Source organism: Acomys russatus, chromosome 3, assembly GCF_903995435.1.
Source record: "Acomys russatus chromosome 3, mAcoRus1.1, whole genome shotgun sequence".
In the NCBI taxonomy this organism is placed as follows: Eukaryota; Metazoa; Chordata; class Mammalia; order Rodentia; family Muridae; genus Acomys; species Acomys russatus.
The window spans coordinates 1,276,051-1,297,184 of NC_067139.1; the positions used below are offsets into that span (position 1 = coordinate 1,276,051).

At 40.9% G+C, this 21,134-nt stretch overlaps 1 protein-coding gene and 1 non-coding gene across 2 annotated transcripts in view; both read right to left on the reverse strand.

The window, feature by feature from the left end:
• Hecw1 (HECT, C2 and WW domain containing E3 ubiquitin protein ligase 1) overlaps window positions 1–21,134 on the reverse strand; it is a 335,971-nt gene that overhangs the window by 270,888 nt on the left and 43,949 nt on the right. The window lies entirely within an intron of this gene.
• On the reverse strand, window positions 4,039–4,145 carry LOC127187309 (U6 spliceosomal RNA). The gene has a single exon (XR_007830457.1). It is a non-coding gene; the product is annotated as a U6 spliceosomal RNA (small nuclear RNA).

Here is a 21,134-nt window from a genome sequence, read left to right on the forward strand (position 1 = left end):
CTGTGTGTCTGTTTCTCTCTCTCCCATTCATCCACCCTCAATGTCAATAGCTCTGATGTTTCCTCATTGCAGAAAAAAAAGATGAATAATTATAGAGAAAATGTCTTCTTTTTGTCTTGGTGACCATGTGAGAGACCTGACACTTCTAAAAGTGGCTGGTATTCTACAAAACTCTTTCTCTACACATTATTTTGGGGGTTTTGTACATTTGAATCAGGTTCCAACTTCTGTAAGGAAGGTATTTTCAGGGAGAGTGACTTTTCCATTTCATTAAGCACCTCCCCTTAGAAGGAAACATTTAAAACACACTTCTGAGAGTTGAAAATCAGAGTGAAAAGAACAAAGGAAGGCCAATGCCACTGTTCAAAGCCCCACCCCTCTGGGCTGTGCACTGAGAACTATGGCACCCCAGACACCTTTAGCCGTTGTTTTCTTTTCTTAAGTAAGGCCAAGGTACAAGTGAACCCACGTATATGGGCTGGGGATTTAGCCCTGGGTTCAAGCACAGGCACTGTGTAAACTGGAGATGGTGATGTATGCTTTTAATTCGAGTAGTGGGAAGGTAATGGAGGCAGGAGGATCAGAAGTTCAAAGCCATCCTCATCTGTAAAGGGAGTTCAAAGACAACCTGGCTTAGAGACCTTTTTAAAGCCAGACAAAGAACAATGAAAGAAAGAAAGAAAGAAAGAAAGAAAGAAAGAAAGGAAGGAAGGAAAGAAAGGAAGAAAAGGAAAGAAAAGGAAGAAGAAAGAAAGAAAGAAAGAAAGAAAGAAAGGAAGAAAGAAAGAAAAGGAAAGAAAGAAAGAAAAAGAAAGAAAGAAAAAGAAAGAAAGAAAGAAATTCTAAATTCAAGGGCCAGTGACAGTGAACATCGAGCTCAGTGCCTGCTGTCACACATACAGTAACCTCCGTACAGACGGAGGACTATCATTTGTTATTCTGTTTAATATTACAGAGTCACCTGTATTGAAGACTATCAGTGCCTGCTGTCACACACAGTAACCTGTGTGGAAGACTATCATTTGTTATTTTTGTTTAATGTTACAGAGCACCTTGTTTGGTGCAGTGGATTCCTGAATGTCATAAACCCAAGTCAGAACAAAACAAAACACCCCACACTCAATCCTCTATTGCGCAGGGCATTAAAACCAAGGTAACTTTTTTGCTGTGTGTATGGGATACTCAAATAACAACTCTGCTCACAGGGGCAAAGAATACAAAACAGGGCCCCAGAAATTTACAACATAAACAGTGGCTAAGCATTATGTGTAGATAAAGATAAAATGTTGCTGGTATTCAGAAGAGCCTGCACCATACAGGAAAGCAGACAGCAAAAAGACAACGGGTGGGTTTGCAACTTACCAAGAAAGGGGAAAACCTGCTTCAGGGGACATACAATGTCTTCTAAATTCTATGAGTTATTTACTATGTGAAAAAACCTTTGTGTTGTGTTCCAAGTTCATTGTGACTCATTCAATGCACATAAACCTCTCTGAAGTAGGTGCTGTGTCATTACAGATGAAATTAAGGCTCAGGATGATTTAATCATTTGTCTAAAGACAAACAGCCAAGAAGTAGCAGAGTATGCTCCAGGGATCACCCTGGCTGGAAACTGGAGTACAAGAGAGATGATTGTGCACATGATGTTGAAAATGCGACGAAGGACCAACTCATCCCATATTATTCCTGATACCAAGGCTCCAAGATTTGTGTCATTAGACAGTGGGAGCACATCAAAAGTTCCAGTGACGTACAACATCATGTTAGTGTAATGCTAAAATAAATTCCGAAAATATCACCACACACGGAGCCAGAAATAAGCCAAAAATTGCCTCGTCATTCTCTCATAAGCTGAGTCATCTAGTCCCAGGTGCGTGAGGAAGCAGTGCTGAGTCTTTCAAGGTTTGAGGCTTCTGTTTATTTTCTAGGGCATTTGGGAGTTCAGAATATGTGTATTGACATGGGATAACGTGTTCATCTATGAATCATAAAGTTGTTTGCCTATCATTTCAGGAAACTCCCAAACCTGCAACTATAGTGTTCTAGTCCTTGCACATTAATACATGTAAGAGAATATCCAGAGGGTTTGCTAAAGTGAAAATTCTTCTCTTGGTGGTGGTGGGGACAGGGTGAGCTCCATCTGCCTAAGCTATTATGTCCACCTGCCTCCTGTGGCACTCCCCTTCTCCGCACCACCAAGTCTTCCCATGTCCTGTGGCCCTTCCAAGGCCTACCTTTCCCTAGACTTCCATGTAGGTCTACTCCTTCCACCCAAAATGTTTCTTGCCTCCTGTGGACCTCCTCTCTCCTGAGCCACCCAGCCTGCCTAGCTCCTACTGGGATCCCTTTTGCCAGGCTGCTAGGCACTCCTGGCTTCTCTGGGAATTCATTTTCCCATGTTGTCAGCTAGATCCACTCCTCCCAACTCCAAAAAGGCCTGCAGTGACCTTGCAGTAATCCCGTTAGCCTGGCTACCAGGCCGGCCTGTTTCCTCTGGGCCATCCGCTCTCTGAGACACCAGGCCTCCTGGTACACACCCAGCTTCCCAGTGGTTCTTAGCCTCAACCTTTGGGTGACTAGAGTCTACTTAAGGTCAAGCAACTATATTTGGACAGTCAAACCAGAAGGCAGCAGGAGAGGACCAGACAGGAGGGTGGCGACTCTTGGATAGTGTCTTTTCCCGAAGGCAATAGTGCACTCTCAAAAGACTAGGAATATCCCCTGCAACCCTTATTAAAATTCCATTAGAGAAAAAAAAATATCAATTGTCTTACAACTTAATCTTGTCCTGAATGTTATACATTCATACACTAAAAAAAGAAAGTTAATTTGAACAAAAGGAAAGAAAGGCTCATCTAACAAACTACGGCGGTATAGAAACAGAAGTAACATGAAAAATCATATTTGGGTTTGAAACTTAAATGTTCCTCAAAATAAAGCCTTTGTTCCTTGCTGATGACACGTTAAGGTAGTAGAACTGTTAGAACACTAGGTCCATTAAAAGCAGTTAAATAACTGGGAACATGCCCTTCAAGGGCAGTACCATGGCTAATCTTGCTTGCCAACTTCGACGAAGCACCTGGAATCAACTAAAACCCAAGCATGCCTATGAGGAATCTTCTTTTTTTTTTTTTTTTAAAATTAATTTATTCTTGTTACATCTCAATGTTTATCCCATCCCTTGTATCCCATTCCTCCCCCCCCCATTTTCCCATTATTCCCCTCCCCTATGACTGTTCCTGAGGGGGATTACCTCCCCCTATATATTCTCATAGGGTATCAAGTCTCTTCTTGGCTACTTGCTGTCCATCCTCTGAGTGCCACCAGGTCTCCCCCTCCAGGGGACATGGTCAAATATGAGGCACCAGAGTACGTGAGAAAGTCGTATCACACTCTCCACTCAACTGTGGAGAATATTCTGACCATTGGCTAGATCTGGGAAGGGGTTTAAAGTTTACCTCCTGTATTGTCCTTGGCTGGTGCCTTAGTTTGAGCGGGACCCCTGGGCCCAAATCTGCCTATCATAATGTTCTACTTGTAGGTTTCTAGGACCCTCTGGATCCTTTTATTTTGCTGTTCTCCCATGCGTCTCTCATTTAGAGTCCCAATAGGATGCCTTCCCCTCTGTCCCAGTTTCCTGGTAAGTGGAGGCTTTGGTGGGACATGCCCCTTGGACTAGTATGCAGATATAAGTGAGTATATACCATTTGATTCTTTCTGCTTCTGGGTTAACTCACTCATTATGATCATTTCTAGCTCAATCCATTTATCCACAAATTTCGGGAATTCCTTGTTTTTAATAGCTGAGTAGTATTCCATAGTGTATATGTACCACAGTTTCTTTATCCACTCTTCTACTGAGGGACACTTAGGCTGTTTCCATGTTCTGGCTATTATGAATAAGGCTGCTATGAACATGGTTGAGCAAATTTTCTTGTTGTGTGCTGGAGCATCTTCTGGGTATATTCCAAGGAGTGGAATAGCTGGGTCTTGAGGAAGCCCTATTCCCATTTTTCTGAGATAGCACCAGATAGATTTAAAAATATGGAACGCTTCACGAATTTGCGTGTCATCCTTGCGCAGGGGCCATGCTAATCTTCTCTGTATCGTTCCAATTTTAGTATATGTGCTGCCGAAGCGAGCACGAGGAATCTTCTTGATTGAATTATTTGAAGTTCAGGTTCGGGATGCACATATACAGTCTAAAGGTTTCTAAGTGTTCCCTGGAGGAGAATCTTCTCTCTGGCAGCCAGAGATCTCAAGTTTCAAAAATAGAACTTAAATCCCCCACTATAAGATTGGGTTAATTACCATGAAAAGCCAGTTTCCAGGCCCAGAGTGTCAGTAGTTAAAGGAAGGTCACTGAGTGGTAAAGAATGGGATCATGCAATTTGGCATGGAGATGTGAGGTGAACCCTATGAGCCAGAGAACTTTTAACCCTCAGATTCTTAAGGGCTTATCTCATCCAAGGAAATGGACTCTAAGGATGCAACCCAACCTCTTCCCTTGCAGTACTGCCCTCTCCACCTCGTTGGCTTACCAGAGGCAGACTCTTAAACAAACCTAACCATCCATCAGCCTGCAGCCATCACTGTCAATAGATTCTTGGCTAGGGGTGGGACTTCATATTTCCTTCCCTCCTCTGAGCTGGATTTGGTCTTGCTGGGACTTGCACAGGGCATGTGCACACTGTCACAGTCGCTGTGAGTTCATATGTGCAGCTGCCCTGTTGTGTCTGAAAGACATTTTCTTTGTCATCATTCATCACTTCAGGCTCTTTCCACCCACTCTTCTGCAATGATCCTGGAGCCTTAGAGAAGGGGATGTGATGTGCATGTACCACTTAGGACTGAGCTGAGGTGACTGCCAGGTGATTAAGTGTATTGCATGTGAGTTGCCTTTAGAAGCTTGGCAAAAATGCCAGCTGTTCTAAATCAATTAACTTTGATTATTAGCTATAAACAGCAAGAGAAAAAACACTGTTCTTTCATACATGAGTAAGTAGATTGGAAGAAAATATTTGTGCATTTTGAAAAATGAAACCAAATTCCCTATGAGTGCCTTTGTTATTGTGAGCGGACAGCCCTTTTGTTTTCATGAACAAAAAAGTTATCAAAGGAGAGAACTTGAGGTGGGTGTAATGTCACAAGGGCAATAATATATGTTCTTTTGAGCTCATTTTAGCTCCTAAGGAAAAGGATCTTGAAGAGCTAGGGCATATACCTGAAAGACGTTCCACCATACAACAAGGACATTTGCTCAACGATCTTCATAGCAGCTTTATTCATAATAGCCAGAATCTGGAAACAACCTAGATGACCCTCAACCGAAGAATGGATGAAGATATTGTGGTATATTTACACAATGGAATACTATTCAGCTATTAAAAACAAAGAAATCTTGAAAATTTCAGGCAAATGGGTGAAACTAGAAATGATCATCCTGAGTGAGGTAACCCAGACTCAGAAAGATACCCTTGTTACTGCTAACCTGTACTTCCTGTTTACTCAAGTAATTAATTTGACTCCTTCTCAAGTCTCTGATGAGACTGAAGACCAAATAGTTTAGTTTCGCAATTAAGCTTACTCGTTTAGGGTTTAAGATGTTTTTAGGTTGATAGAGATGAGATACGATAGGTATTGAGTTACATTCAGAATTTTAGACTCACTGAGATAGGAAAATGTTTTCTTCAAGGTTGCCAAATATAAACAGCCAAAACACTATGAAAGTAACATGAATATAATTCCTGAATATTCTGTGGTTCTTCTTTCTGTATGTAGTTTATTTTATATATGTGTAATAATATAAATGTATATGTAAAAAAAGAAGTAAATAAAAAAGAATTTAAAAGAAAAAGTATGCTTGTTATACACTCACTTATAAGCAGATATTAGCCATATAATATAGGATAACCACACTACAATACATAGACATAAAGAAGCTAAGTAACAAGGAGGATCCTAGGAGGATGCTCAATGCTCATTCAGAAGGGCAAATAGAACAGACTCCGGAAGTTATTGAAGAAAGGGACCAGGATCCGCCCAGCAGGGCATTGAAGCAGATGCCGAGACTTGCAGCCAAACTTTGCAACAGAGCTCAGGGAGACTTATGGAAGAGTTCCGGAATAGAAGGACCTGAAGAGGACAGGAGTTCCACAAGGGAAACACAGAACCAACAAATCTGGGCTCAGGGGGACCTCCAGAGACTGATGCAGTAACCAGGCACCATGCTTGGAGAGGACCTAGACCCCCTGCTTAGATGTAGCCGATAGGCAATGATAGGCAGTCCCAAAAAGCCATCTTCAAAACTTTCATGTACTGTTCCTAAGTAAATTAACCTTTCCTTTTGAGGAAACAGAAAAGTTATCTTTTCTGCCATGCAAAGTAGCCTTTTAATTTTCTTCTCTTACTCCCCCTTTGCCTCAGTTAGGGTTTCTGTTGATGTGATAAAACACAATGGCCGAAAGTTATGTGGGGAGGAAAGGCTTTGTTCCATCTCACAGCTTGTAGCACCATCCAGGAAAGTCAGTGCAGGAACTCAAGGTGGGAACCTGGAGACTGAAACTGAAGGAGAGGCCCTGGATGAGTGCTGCTTCCTTGGCTAGTCAGCCTGCTTTAGTGCAGTACCCTGTAGCACCAGCCCAGAGGTGGCACTGCCTACATCAGTCATCAATCAAGAAACTGTACCACTGTGTTGGCCACAGAGCAATCTTGTGGTGTCATTCTCTCAATTGAGGTTCCCTTTTATAAAAAGGGCTTTAGCTTATGTCAAATTGACATAAAGCCATCCGGCACACCCTTTAACTCATCCCTTATGAAACATAAGAAATGATGACATTTCTGTATTCCTGTGACATAAAGCTCCTCGGCTCTGTCCACCCACCCATCCTCTAGAGGTGAATCTCTTTTGATCTCTCTCCCTCAGCCCCAATATCTACTGCATTCTTCATTAGACACAATGACTCCTTGTCAACACGGAGATTAATTCCCCATTGGCTTGGTTGTTACTATGGTAGTCACTTACATCTAATAGCTAGGTTAGCTTGCTTGTGAGCACTCTCTCTCCCCCTCCCTCCCCTCCCTCCTTCCCCCCATCTCTCTCTCCCTCTCTCCCCCTCCCTCCCTCTCCTTCTCCCTCCCTCCTTCCCTAGAGAGCCCACACACATAAAGTAAAGAATCTAAGAATCTCTAGTTTTGAGAGGTGGGATGTCTGCAGCTTCTACGGATATACCATGAGGCCATTATTCACAGAGACTTGGATCTAGAAATCATGATCACTGAGCTTTTAAAGGCACTATCAAGTATATGACGGAGGCAAACTCAATCACCCAATGAGATGTGACATAGCCTGCTTGTTTGTGTCCTTCCAGCTGTACTTTGTTTATAATGAATTAAGGAAACATCCCTTTTCCTCCATACCCAAGTCTCTTCATTGCCTTGTCCAGGGATTACGACGTATGCTGCAAATCAGAAAAGAAGATATTTCCAAGACCAAGTATTCCTCAGAGTCTCTGATAATTAGGGCAGAGTTCTAATTGTCACATGTGTTCCCTGTAGGGATCTATGCCAATTAAGAGGATTCTGAGATCTTGGAAAGGAAAAGGTTGAGCCCTGATCTTTTTTTTTCTTTTATTTTTTTAAATTAATTTATTCTTGTTACATCTCAATGATTATCCCATCCCTTGTATCCTCTCATTCTTCCCTCCTTCCCATTTTCCCCTTACTCCCCTCAGACTGTGCCTGAGGGGGACTTCCTCCCCCTTTATATGCTCATAGGGTATCAAGTCTCTTCTTGGTAACCTGCTGTCCTTCCTCTGAGTGCCACCAGGTCTCCCCATTCAGGGGACATGGTCAAATATGAGGCTCCAGAGCACGTGTGAAAGTCATATCCCACTCTCTACTCGGCTGTGGAGAATGTCTGTCCATTGGCTAGATCTGGGTAGGGGTTTGAAGTTTATGGTCTGTATTGTCCTTGGCTGGTACCATAGTTTGAGCCCTGATCTTATTATCTCTCTGAGTTGTTTGTTTTCTTCAATCTTAATTACAACATGCTGTACTGGCCACTTTTATGTTAATTTGACACAAGCTAGATTCATTTTGGATGAGGGAACTTCCACTGAGAAAATGCCTCCACCAGATTGGCCTGTGTGGGCAAGCCTATGGAGCATTCTCTTAATTAGTGATTGATGTGGGAGGGCCCAGCCCATTGTGGGTAGTGCCCTGTCTGGGCCGGTGGTCCTGCGTGCCACAGAAAGCAGGCTTAGCAATTCAAGAACAGCAAGCCAGAAGCAGCATTCCTCCACCTTCTCTTCATGAGTTCCTGCTTCTGGGTTCCTGCTCTGTTGGAGTGCCTGCCCTAAATTCTTTTGCAATACAGTTTGACCTAAGAGCCATAAAATAAAATAAACCACTTCCTCCTTACATTTCTTTTAGTCTTGGTGTTTTATCTCAGCAACAAAAATCTTACGACAGGTGTTTTATTTGAGTGCAGGTACAAATAGCTGAATTGGTAAACATGAACTTAGTTTGACACTATGTGTATGTGTTCAATGAACAAGCTCAGGTTAGTGAGGAAAAGGCTCAAAGGTGAAAACGCAATTGGCTGATCTACCCTGCTAAGCATGGCTTACATGTTAATTTGGGTTTCTTTATTTCTGTTTTTCTGTCTAGAGAACCACACAATTTTTGAATGAAACTGGCACCAAAAATAGACATTTTCTAGACCCATTCATAGCCCTTTCCTGAGGCACTTGGCTTTCCTGGGTAACATCATTGTAAAACCTGAAACCCCATGTATCCAGTCTGTAAGAAACAAAGATATTACAAACAAACACTTGTCTTCCTCAGCCTAACTCTCAGACTGGTGAAATAAAGGACACTGTAGAATGGAAATTTCCCCGGGAATCTTATGCTTGGGGAAGGAAAGAGCACCAGCCAGAGGGGGGAACGTGTGTCCAAGAGACAGGTTGCACACAGTTCTAACAATTTGTCAGACCACCTTCCAGGATGAGTCTGAAGCACAGACAAGGATGGGCCAGTGGTGGGAAGGACCACACCTTGCCTGGGACAGCTGAGATGTGCATATCCTTGGCGTTAACTTAAACTTTAATCTTACCTCAGGAGCCTGAAGATGGACTTGAGAGTTTTCTGGATTTCTTTGTTTCTCTTCCCAACAAGGCTATATTAAATATTTGACTAGTGAATGACATTTTCTTTCACTCAGAGATGTTGTGGAGTTTCTTGGCTATACAGTAGTACTCTTCATTCCTAGTAAGAAAGTTGGGCATGCTAATCTTTTGTGAGCTTACATTGGCTTTGTCTCAATTCAAGGGCTCTTTCCCCTAGCTGGCTAGCCCACTGTACATTTGTACACAGTGTGTGCAGCTCCCAACCTGTTTCAACAGACTCACTTCCTAGCACCTGTAAACCTTCTCTGGCTCCCGTGTTGCCCGGTCAGCCAGCTACTCTCGCCTCTCACTGGCCAATGCCTGGTCAGCTGGCTACTCTTGCCTCTCACTGGCCAATGGTATGTACTTAATAATAGGCCTTTACTAAATTCATTCCACTTTTCTGTCTTCATCCTCCAGGCCCATATAATTTATGCATTAAGCACTTCCTCTTTGAACAAATTATAAATGTAATATCATTGATAAGGTCTTTTAGCTTTGTTATGATATATTGGGTGGGTGTGGTACATACACATGAAATATGGGGGTGGTTGCATCTTTGTGTGCCCACAAGAAAGCTACAGTAAGACCTCATGTAAATTCCTCTATATTCTCCAACTTTGTGGCCTTGAGACAAGGTCTTTCACTGAACCGGAAGCTTAGTTTCCACTAGGCTGACTGGCCAGCAAGTTCTTGTGATCTGCCTGCCTTTGCCTTCCAATTCCAGTGGCACACACAGCTGTAACTGGAAATCTATGTGGGTACTCTGGCTCGTGATGGGAACTCCAGTCTTCAAGCTTGCAAGGCAAGTGCATTTATCTACTAATCACATCTCTGCACCTTATTTTTGATAATTTAAATTCACATATGATGATTATAAGTGTTTATGAGGTACTATCTGATCTTTTAGTACATTAATTATTGTGCTACGGTGCTCTGAGTTACTATGGATGATTACAAAAATGGAAAAGAGGATTTTGAATGTTTTCACCACAAGGACATGATGACTGATGGGGCTTTTTGAAATGCAGCCTTGCTAACTCTAAGTATTTTCTTGTCTAGGTGCTTTGGTGGCTGGTAAGTATACTCCATGGAGGCCCCACTCACAGATGGAGCCTAGGGTGATGATGCTCTCTTTGGCTCAAGTTAGTATGTTTGGGTTTCTGTTGTAAATAATAGTCCTAATTATTACAGGATCAGAAGGCAAGTGTCTATTAGAGTGGCCTTGTGTCCCACCACACTGATCCTAAAGACAACAGATAAAATCAGCCTTCTCTTTTCCCTATGCCATAGCTCTAAGCCATCCTCCAGAATCAAAATTGATAGAGCTTTGTGAGGTGGGGAGGCCAATCTAGTTGGGGGTGGGAAGGAACCATCCTATTAAGCAATGTAAAGGTGTGAGATTGAAAGATTAAAAGCAATAAAATCTTATTTCCTCCAAAAATGTACAGCAGTGGTCATGCTGAATAAGAGAAAATTGCTAGTGTGTTAATTATTCCTTTACCTTTCACTGTAGTTAACTTGTGGAGTTACAGTGCTTCAGCCTGTCCTCTGGCGTTCCCTACACTAGTGATTTTCAATGGAAGGGGGAAGCTGAATCCTCCAGGGAGGTCTGGCAATGTCTAGAAACATTCTTGATTATCTCGACCTGGGAAGGGGACACCACTGACTCCATTAGGCTGAGGTTTGCTGGTGAACAACCAGTGTGCAGTTTGCTTTGACCTTTTCCAAACCTACTTTATTTGGGGTTCTTTAAAGCTTATACCTCCCCTCCAACCCACCTACCCTAGACAGGAGAGAAAAAGAGCTTAATGGGAACAGGAGAAGTAGACCTTTTGGGACTCAGTTCCTGGGAGTGATTCCCCTGGTGTAGATGGCAGGATTTCAGCAGACCAGCAATTCCACCAAAGTTGCTCCTGGATCCTGGAGCAGCAGCCGGAACCTGGATCTCTGAAGTGTTGTCTGTCTAGGAGCATCTTGAAGTGGAATGACGAACAGCCAAACAATACCAAAGACCCCAAAAGCCCCACCTCCTCTTTTGGGCTCATATATATATGTCTTCTCTCAGAGTCTGTACTAATATGTTTTTCAGCTGGCAAAAACCACGAACCCACCTGAGGTGGTTCATCTTCTAGTGGATAAACATCACCTGTTCTCTCACAAGTCTGTTTCCCATCCCACAGTTGGGATCAAAACAAAAGCATGCTCACGTCTACTACAGTGCATAGCTCAGCTCACACAGTAAAAGAAGTGTTCCACCTCCTCTCCCCCTCAACAGCACTTCAGAGAAAACCTGCTCCAGTTTCCATATTTTACCTACAGATTGGAATTTCCTTCATTTTTGGACCCCATCTCATTAATCATCAAAATGCAGTGGAAAGAAGACAGAACTGGTAATTGAAGTCCTCTTTCACAGGCACATGTGCAACAGCAAGCAGCACAGAATTCCTGGTAATTACCTAGCAATATACCCAGGGAGAGTATGGGATTTCTTTCCTCATTAATATTAAACACAAGTAACGCATGAGCACATTCTTCTAGAAAAACAATTTCAACATCATAGAAAAAATTAAAGTCCTCCCGGCAACCATTTCTTTATCTCCCCCAAGTAATTATTTTGGCTTTGTTAGCTTGGTATATCATTCTGTAAATAATAAAGACAAAGAGATTAAATTCTATGCCCTGCTTTTACATTTTATCCTACCATACTGCTGTGTTAGAATCCAATCTTCAAGCCACGAATATAAAAACACTTTGTAAAAGCAAACTAGTTAGAAATTCACAAAAATCAAAAGAGAATTACAGATTACATGTTATGGGGGCTCAAAAAAAAAGAAGAGAATTTTTTTTTGTAGGAGTAGGAAGATGACATGCGATGTGTAGTATTCAGGAGTATACAGGGTTGTCAGAATCAACCATATTTACTAGCAAATCACTTACCCTACCCAAACTTTCACAGTCTCATCCTCAAACTGAGGAAAGAATGATCATAGTCATAATTGCCTCTGAAACTGTTTAAAAGATGAGATCGCTTTGACTCCTTTGGTAGTCATTGCAGGGGAAAGGGTAACATTTGAACTAGGTCTTAAATGATTAAAAAAATACAGATATTCAAAATGCAAATTTCAAAAAAAAATGCAAATTTCCCAAGAGTTAGGATTTTCTATTACAGTCTGGACTCCTTTGTACATTTTCTCAAGCTTTTGCTTTCTGAAATCTATCCCAAACTCCCTTCGCCCATGCATCCATGCACTCACTCCCTCTTCTTGGAGATTTCCCTGTAATGTTCTGAGGTCCTTCTAAACTTTATCTAAGTCTATCACATTCTGTATGGATTAAACAGTGATCTCTAGATTCGTATCCACTGGGCCCCCCAAAATGTAAGTTTATTTGGAAATAGGTCCCTGCAAGTGCTGATTAACTGCAGGACCTAAATCATCACTAAATTATTATAAATTCCACGTGGACCTCACACCCAGTGACTTGTGTTCCCATGGGAGTGGACATAGACGCAAACAGGAATAAGGTCCTGAAAAGGTGTTTATTTTTGCTACCACAAGCCAGGAAATGTCAAACATAAAGATATGATTCTCTTCTACAGCCTGTGGAGGAAGCATGACCCTGGCATGCTTTGATAAAAACAATTTTAAACTTGGAACTGTATATTAATAAATTCTTATTGTTTTAGATTAACAACAGTAAAATGTACACATGTAGGCATATTAACCATGCCACAAGAAAGAAACATGCATGGGTTGTTTTTCTTTTTTTTTTTTAAAGACCCTATTGTCTCCTGCCTGCCTCCTGCCCTTCGGTGATTGTAACTACTTCTTGCAGAAGGCACCAAGGCTCATCATAAGTACCTCTCTCACTAGGTCAGTCAAAACCCTGTGTTTCCCTTACATTTCCTATCCTCTCCAGGACTTCTGAGAGCTCCCACCCCTTACTAATATAAAAAGAATTAAATCACTATTTTCTATCTGAGGAATAGAATGACTTTTCAAGTCATCCTCTTTAGTTTCTTATTGCTTTTTATATGGACAATGGTCTCAATTATATCTCCTGTCAAGTAACTAATGTAATCTGGAGTATAACGTAGACTGTGTCGTATAAAATAAGCAAAGCAGCTGTCTAATAAAGGGTGATGTATTTGCCTGCTTTTGTTCTGTTTTGTTTTTGTTTGTTTGTTTTATTCTACAAGGGGAAATCTGAGGCTGGAGAGTGCACAAAGACAACTTACCTAACTCATGGTTCTGGAGGTGTGAGAGCATGACACCAGTGTGGGCATTGCCGCCGAGAGACGTCCTGGTAGATAGCATTGCAATGGGGTTTATGCAAAAGGAAGAGATCCCAAGGATAGGTGGTCTTCCACTATATCCACCCTTGAGTGAGAGCAAAGCCAACATCTGAATCGCTTAGATCCATTGTCCAGGTGAGCTGATGGCTTTGCATCAGGCTCACTGTCTGCCACACCACCAAGCCAACCTCCCAGGGACACACACAAACAATATATCTAAACCATAGCAGGGAACTTTTACTCTTCTCTTCCTAAAATTATTAATTAATTAATTTAATGTATATAGGAGTTTTCTCTGCATGTATGCCTACATACCAGAAGAGGGCATCCTATCCCATGGGACCACAGTTATAGACAGTTGTGAGCTGTAATGAGAATGCTGAGAATTGAACCCAGGACCTCTAGACAAACAACCATCTCACTGAACCATCTCTCCAGTCCCAAACTTCTACTTCTAATGTGACTAACTCTTATCCTTTCTAAAATATCAATAGTACGAGAGCTGGCCGGGGTCAGTCTTCCCCGGTCCATACCCATCCTGCACATCTGGGTGCTAGATACTGTAATGTAACAGACACATTCTGGTTCGTTCCTTGTTGGGCTTTTTTTTTTTTTTTAACCAGCCTGAAAGGTTTTTGACTATGCATTTGTGAGCCTCTTTGTGACCCAGTCACTCTTACTTGAACCAGGTGGCTGCTCACGAACATTGGTTGACTGATTGATTATCTAGAAGAGTGGTTCCCAACCCTCCTAATGCTGTGGCCCTTTAGTATCATTCCTTGTGTTGTAGTGACCCCCAGTCATGAAATTAAACTTCATGACTAGAATTTTGCTATGGTTATGAATCATAATGCAAGTATCTGTATTTTCTGATGGTCCTAGGTGACCTTTGTTAAAGGCTTATTTGACTCATAAGGAGGTAGTGACCCACAGGTTTAGAAAAACTGACCTAGATGCATGAATAAGGAATTAGAAAGAAATCCCCCTTATAAGTCTGGTTTGAGACACAGAACCTAATACCTACAGACATATGATAAATAGAAAAGAATTATTACTCTTGCTTTATTTGTCTTGTTATTAAACTCATATAGCATGATTCCATGACTGCTGATATGATTGACTAATGAGGAGATGGTTACAAAAATTAAATTATTAAAGTAGATTCATGATGCCTGTCTCTAGATAAAATGCCTCAGAAAAATTTAAAAAAAAAGACCTCTATGTAAGATAGCTATGTCCTTTTCAGATGAGGTGAAAATATTAAAAACACTCTAATGTTCTCAACGAAATCTGGAATTGACATATTTTATAGCATTACAGTTTGGGTCGTCCTTAATAACCTTGACAGTAACCATACACACATGCGCACTCGTGCACGCGCACACACACACACACACACACACACACACACACACACACACTGTAAGAAACCTGCTTCTCATTTGATTTTTCCCTAATTTTCCAACATCATTATGCATATATGTATACTTTAACATAATTTGCATGTAAAATGTTAAAATTAGAATTTTCATGCTCATGAGCCACCAATGTATTTTTAGAATCTCCAGTTGTGAATACACAAGTTACAGATAAGAAAGAAGAAGTACAGTAACACTATAAAAAATCCAAAAATGCATTGATGAAGTTTATGTTAGTAAAAATTGAGAATACAATGTATTTCTTCCTTTTCTCTCTCTTTCTTATTAATTGACTGAGAAGTCCTTGAAACCAGACACTAAGGCAGACTAGCTTCTGGCATGTCTCCAAAAGTTCAAAGGTTCTGAAGCCATCGAGCAGTTATAAATAGAGACAAGGGCAAATTCCCTGACTAGAGCCAAAGAAAGCATGCTTCTAGTTTCAAGCACAGCCCTTCACTCCTAATGCACTCCCTGACAGATAAGTTCAAGCTGTAAGGACCTGCAGAGCACAAGACAATGCTCAGGGTAATATATAACTTCAGCACTGTTCTGTACCCGACACTGCCTTTTTAGATCTGGGAAGAACAGGCTTTGGCTAAGTCTCGTCCACTTTCATTCTGACTGTGAACTCCCAGTAGTGCCTAGATTCCTGGCTCCTGACAAGGGGAGGAGGCACCAGCGTGTCTGTCCTTGCCAGATGGCACACAGCACAGGCACTGGGCATCCAGAGAATACCTGGCATGCTCCTGATTCCAAACGCCTCTGGGTATCCCTTATGCACACCCCTTGATAGCGTTAGTTCAGCTCATACAAAAAAGAAATGTGTACCACTGTCTTAAAATATTATTTTTTGTGTACACCTTATTGGATAGTTCAATGTCTTCATTTTTTCAAAATATGTATACATAAATTATAAAATAAATAATAATGAGTGGCTGTGGTTGAACTCTGAGGCCAAATGGTTGAAGTACTAAATTCCACAGGCAAACAATCCTGTCTCTCAGATGCAATCAACCCTAACTTTATAGACCTTTCTGAAGGAACTAGGCCCAATAACAATTTTATTTGGCAGTAGTCTTTGTAACTACTTAAGAATTAGGAAGGAAGAGAAAATGAGACGCATTAAAGGTATTTTAACTGATGACAGTGAACACTGAGGTTCCACCATAGGATTTGAAAGACCGGTAGAACAACAGCCATAAACATTCCTGAGACAAGTGCATATAAAGTGTTGGGACTGATAAAAGTGGAATTCCCAAGGCAATGCAGAAGTGATGAATTATTCAGCAAGCAGTGCCAGGAAACATATGGAAGGAAAACATACTATAGTTGTCCCTCCGCATGTGAGGGGGTACTGATACCTGAACCCATTGGATCATCAAAATCCTTAAATAGTTGTTACTTCTGTAAAATGGAACAGTGTTTGCAGACATCCTATGCATATCCTTCCTGCACATAACATCTCTAAATGGTTTAATACACAATACAATGTAAATACTATGTGAATAGCTACCACATGGTTTTGTTTAGAAAAGGATCATAATTAAAACTATTAATAATAAGTGGACATATTCTTTTCTTTTCTGAATATTTTAAATTCATGGTTGATTGATTCAAAGACAGTAGAACTTGTAGATACAGGAGATAGCTGAAATTCTGTTATGGTCTGAATGCTAAATATTCCCTAGAGTCTTTTTGTTTGAACACCCGGATGTCAGATTATGTGGTTGTTTGGGAGGCTGTGTCCTACCTAAAGAAACTGGGTTACCCCAGTGGGCAAGATTTGTAGGCAATAGCTCAGCTAGTTCCAGCACATGGTGACTGTCTCCTGACTGCTAATGTAAAGTAGCTAGCCAAACATCTCCTGCTCCACTGTCACAGCCACACTCTACTCCGCTACCATGCCATGCCCATAATACAGACTACGTCCTCTCAAACTGTGAGCCAAAATACTTCGTTCCTGCTTTAAGTTTCCCCTTTGAATAATAGTTCTACCTCAGTCAGGGTGAGGACAACTTTCAGTTTGCCAATTATAAGATTAAAACCTAATACCAGAGTAGGGATTCAGAGCTCTGACCACAGAATGAGAAAAAGTTCTTCATATGAAAAATAAGCAATTTTCAAAGACAAAAAAAAAATCGTAAAAAATACATTAGTGCATGTATAAATATGAAACACTGATATTCTTTGTAAACAGAGTGTCTTTAAAATCATAATTATTTACTTGTGAATCTATCATCTATCTAGTGTGTGAGTATGTGTGCATGTGCATCTATCTAGTGTGTGAGTATGTGTGCATGTGCATCTATCTAGTGTGTGAGTATGTGTGCATGTGCATGCATACACAGACATGTACTGACAATGATCTATGTACAGAGCGCACAAGACAACTTTTAGGAGTTGGTTATCTCCTACAACATGTATGTCCCAGGAATTGAACTAAACTGAAGGGAATTAATGTGTGGTAATACTTGGTAACAAGCACATTTACTTACTGAGCTATCTCTTTGAAGGCTTACAAAGAATATCTTAAAATTTAGCAAATGACAAGTAGAAATCCATAGAAGAATGTCAGTGATCATTGAACCACGTTGAACCAACCACAACAGAAAGTATATGATGAGAGTAAATACAAAATCCACTAACTGCACTGCTTAACAAAATATGCTGTAGAGTACTATATAATTTTCTCACTTAGCAATTGGCAAGAATTGTAGTAAATAATAAAATGCTGTATTTTCAAATGTATGAGAACTCTATGGTAAGACACCTAGTTTCATGAAGTCCTATTTGTTGATTATTGATTTTATTTCCTGGGTGTTTGGAGTCCTATTCAGAAAGTCCTTATGTGAGACATTACCTTGAAGTATATTTCCTACTATTATTCTGGAAAATTTGAAATTCCAGGTCTAAGGTTGAGACCTGATTTATTTGGATTATATTTTGCATTTTACTGGATAAATAATGCATGGGTTTGTGTTTATTGGAGATAGAAGTCAAATAAAAAGGATAGACAGAGCAAAATGCTGAAGTCTCCTTTACAGGGTCTCCTGAGTTGCCATGGGAGATAGCCACAGGCTGAGTGCCCGGAGACTAGAAGCAGGGATAAAGGCCTTAGAAAAATCTCTAATACTTTTACTAATTTTTGAGAATTTCGTACAATGTATTTTGACCTTGTTCATCTTCCATTCCTCCTAGATCAGTGGTTCTCAACCTTCCTAATGTTGTAACCCTTTAAAATAATTCCCCATGTTGTGGTAACTTCCAGCCATTAACATCTTTTGGTTGCTACTTCATATCTCCAATGTTGCTACTGGTTATGACTTTTAATGTAAGTATCTGTGTTTTCTGATGGTCTTAGGCAACCCATGTGAAAGGGTCGTTCAACCCCGAAAAGGGCCATGACCCACAAGTTGAGAATCAGTGCTCTAGACTGATCCCCACCTCATCCCCAACATCATGTCCCTTATTTTTAATTAGTCCAATCTGTGCTGCTCATACACTAATGGCTGCGAGGCCATCTACTGGAGTATGGCCATATCCTTAAAGAATATTGATTCTCCATGCTTCAGAAATCATCAACTGTCAATAGTACCTCAGCTAGGGATAAGATTTCATGAGGTCCTTTCCCTTCATGTTAGAGTGTTGACTGGCTTCGTTTTGTACAGACCATGTGCAAAACCATAGGCAACGACACCTAATATGCGTTCATAAGTTTGGCAATCCTGTCATGTCCAGAAGACACTGCTGGCTCCAGTCTTCCCAGTCTCTGACTCTTGGAATCTTTCTATACCCTTTTTCCATAATGGTCCCTGAGCCATGGGGGTGGGAGATATCGATGCACCATTTGTGACTGAGCCCCTTAATTAACACATTCTTTCCACTTAGGCCAGCTGTGAGTTGCTGCCTTAACCACTGTACACTTACACACACACACACACACACACACACACACATGCACACACACGCGCGCACGCACACACACACACACGTGCACACCTCTGATGAGGTCTTGGAGTTGAACTAATCTGTGGGTAGAAAAGTATGAATTAAAAATTTTTTAAAAATAATTTTATAAGATTACATCTAAATTGTTATTTCCTCACTTGTATCTTATCGCTCTCCCCCTCTCTCTTTCACACTATTCCCCTCTCCTAGGCCTGTGACAGAAGAGGACTTCCTCCCCCACCATATGACCACAGCCTATCAGGTCTCTTCCTGGTAACCTGCTTCCCCTTCCTTTGTGTGCCACCAGGCCTCCCCACCAAGGAGAAGTGGTTAAATAGGGGGCAACATAGTTCATGTCTGAGTCAGTACCTACTCTCCACACAACTGTGGAGAATGTGTTGTCCATTGGTTAGATTTGAATAGGGGGTCTAGGCTTACTGCATGCATTGTGCTTGGTTAGTACAGTAGTTTGAGCAGATACCCATGGTTCCAGATCCGCCAGCCTTGATGGTCTTCCTGTAGGGTTCCAGGATCCTTTGGGTCCTTCCATTTCCCCATTCTCCCATACTTCTCTCAACTCAAGTCCCAATAGGAAGTCCCAGCATCTATCTCAATCCTCCGCTAAATGAAGACTCTCAGTGAACATCCCTGTTGGGCTAGTATCCAATTATAAGTAAGTATATACTATGTGTATCTTTCTGGGTCTGGGTTAACTCATTCAGGATAATCATTTCTAGTTCCATCCATTTGCCTGCATATTTCAAGATTTCCTTGTTTTTAATAGCTGAGTAGTATTCCATAGTGTAAATGTGTTAGTTTCTTTATCGATTCTTCGACTGAGGGACAACTACTATGACCATAGTTGAGCAAATGTCCTTGTTGTGTGGTTGAGCATCCTTTGGGTATATTCCAAGGAGTGGAATAGCAGGTTTTCTGAGACAGCACCAGATTGATTTCCAAAGTGGTTGTACAAGTTTGCACTCCCACCAGCAATGAAGGAGTGTTCCCCTTTCTCCACATCCTCACCAGCATGTGCTGGCACTTGAGTTTTTGATCTTAGCCATTCTGATGAGTGTAAGATGGAATCTCAGAGTGATTTTTGATTTGCATTTCTCTGATGACTACGCACACTGAGCATTTCTTTAAGTGTTTCTTGGCCATTTGATATTCCTCTGTTGAGAATTCTGTTTAATTCTGAGCTCTATTTCTTAATTGGGTTATTTGGTTTGGTGGTGTTTAATTTCTTGAGCTCTTTATATATTTTAGATATTAGACATTTGTCAGATGTAGGGTTGGTGAAGATCTTTTCCCAGTCTGTAGGGTATTGCTTAATTCTGTTGACAGTGTCTTCTACCTTACAGAAGATTCTCAGCCTCATGAGGTCCCATTTATTAATTGTTGACCTTAGAGTCTGGGCTGTTGTTCTGTTCTGTGCCAATGAGTTCAAGGTTCTTCCCCACTTTTTCTTCTAACATATTTAGTGTCTCTGGTTTTATGTTGAGGTCTTAAATCTACTTGAACTTCAGTTTTGTGCATGGTGATAAATATGGATCTACTTGCATTTTTCTACATGTAGACATCCATGGACAATTTTCTTGATCAATTCCATTCCACTTGCCAAAGTTGAATCAAGATCAGATAAACAGATTAAATAGTCCTATTTCTCCTACAGAAATAGAAGCAATCATTGATAGTCTCCCAACCAAAAAAAGCCCAGGGCCAGATGATTTCAGCACAGAATTCTACCAGACCTTTAATGAAGAGCTAATACTGATACTCTTCAAGCTACTCCACAAAATAGAAATGGATGGAACATTACCAAACTCATTCTATGAGGCCACAGTCACTCTTATACCTAAACCTCACAACAACCCAACAAAGAAATAGAATTTCAGACTAGCTTCTCTTATGAACATTGGTGCAAAAATACTCAATAAAATACTTGCAAACTGAATCCAAGAACACATTAAAGATATCATTCACCATGACAAAGCAGGCTTTATTCCAGGCATGTAGGAAGGGTTCAATATATGGAAATCCATCAATGTAATTCACCATATAAACACACTGAAAGAAAAAAACCACATGATCATCTCCTTAGATGCTGAAAAAGTATTTGTCAAAATATAACACCCATTCAGCATTCATGTTTAAAAATTTGGAGAGATCAGGGATACAAGGCACATACCTAAACATAGTAAAGGCTATATACAGCCAATAGCCAACATCAAATTAAATGGAGAGAAACTCAGGGAATTTCACTAAAATCATGGATTAGACAAGGCTGCCCACTCCATATCTCAA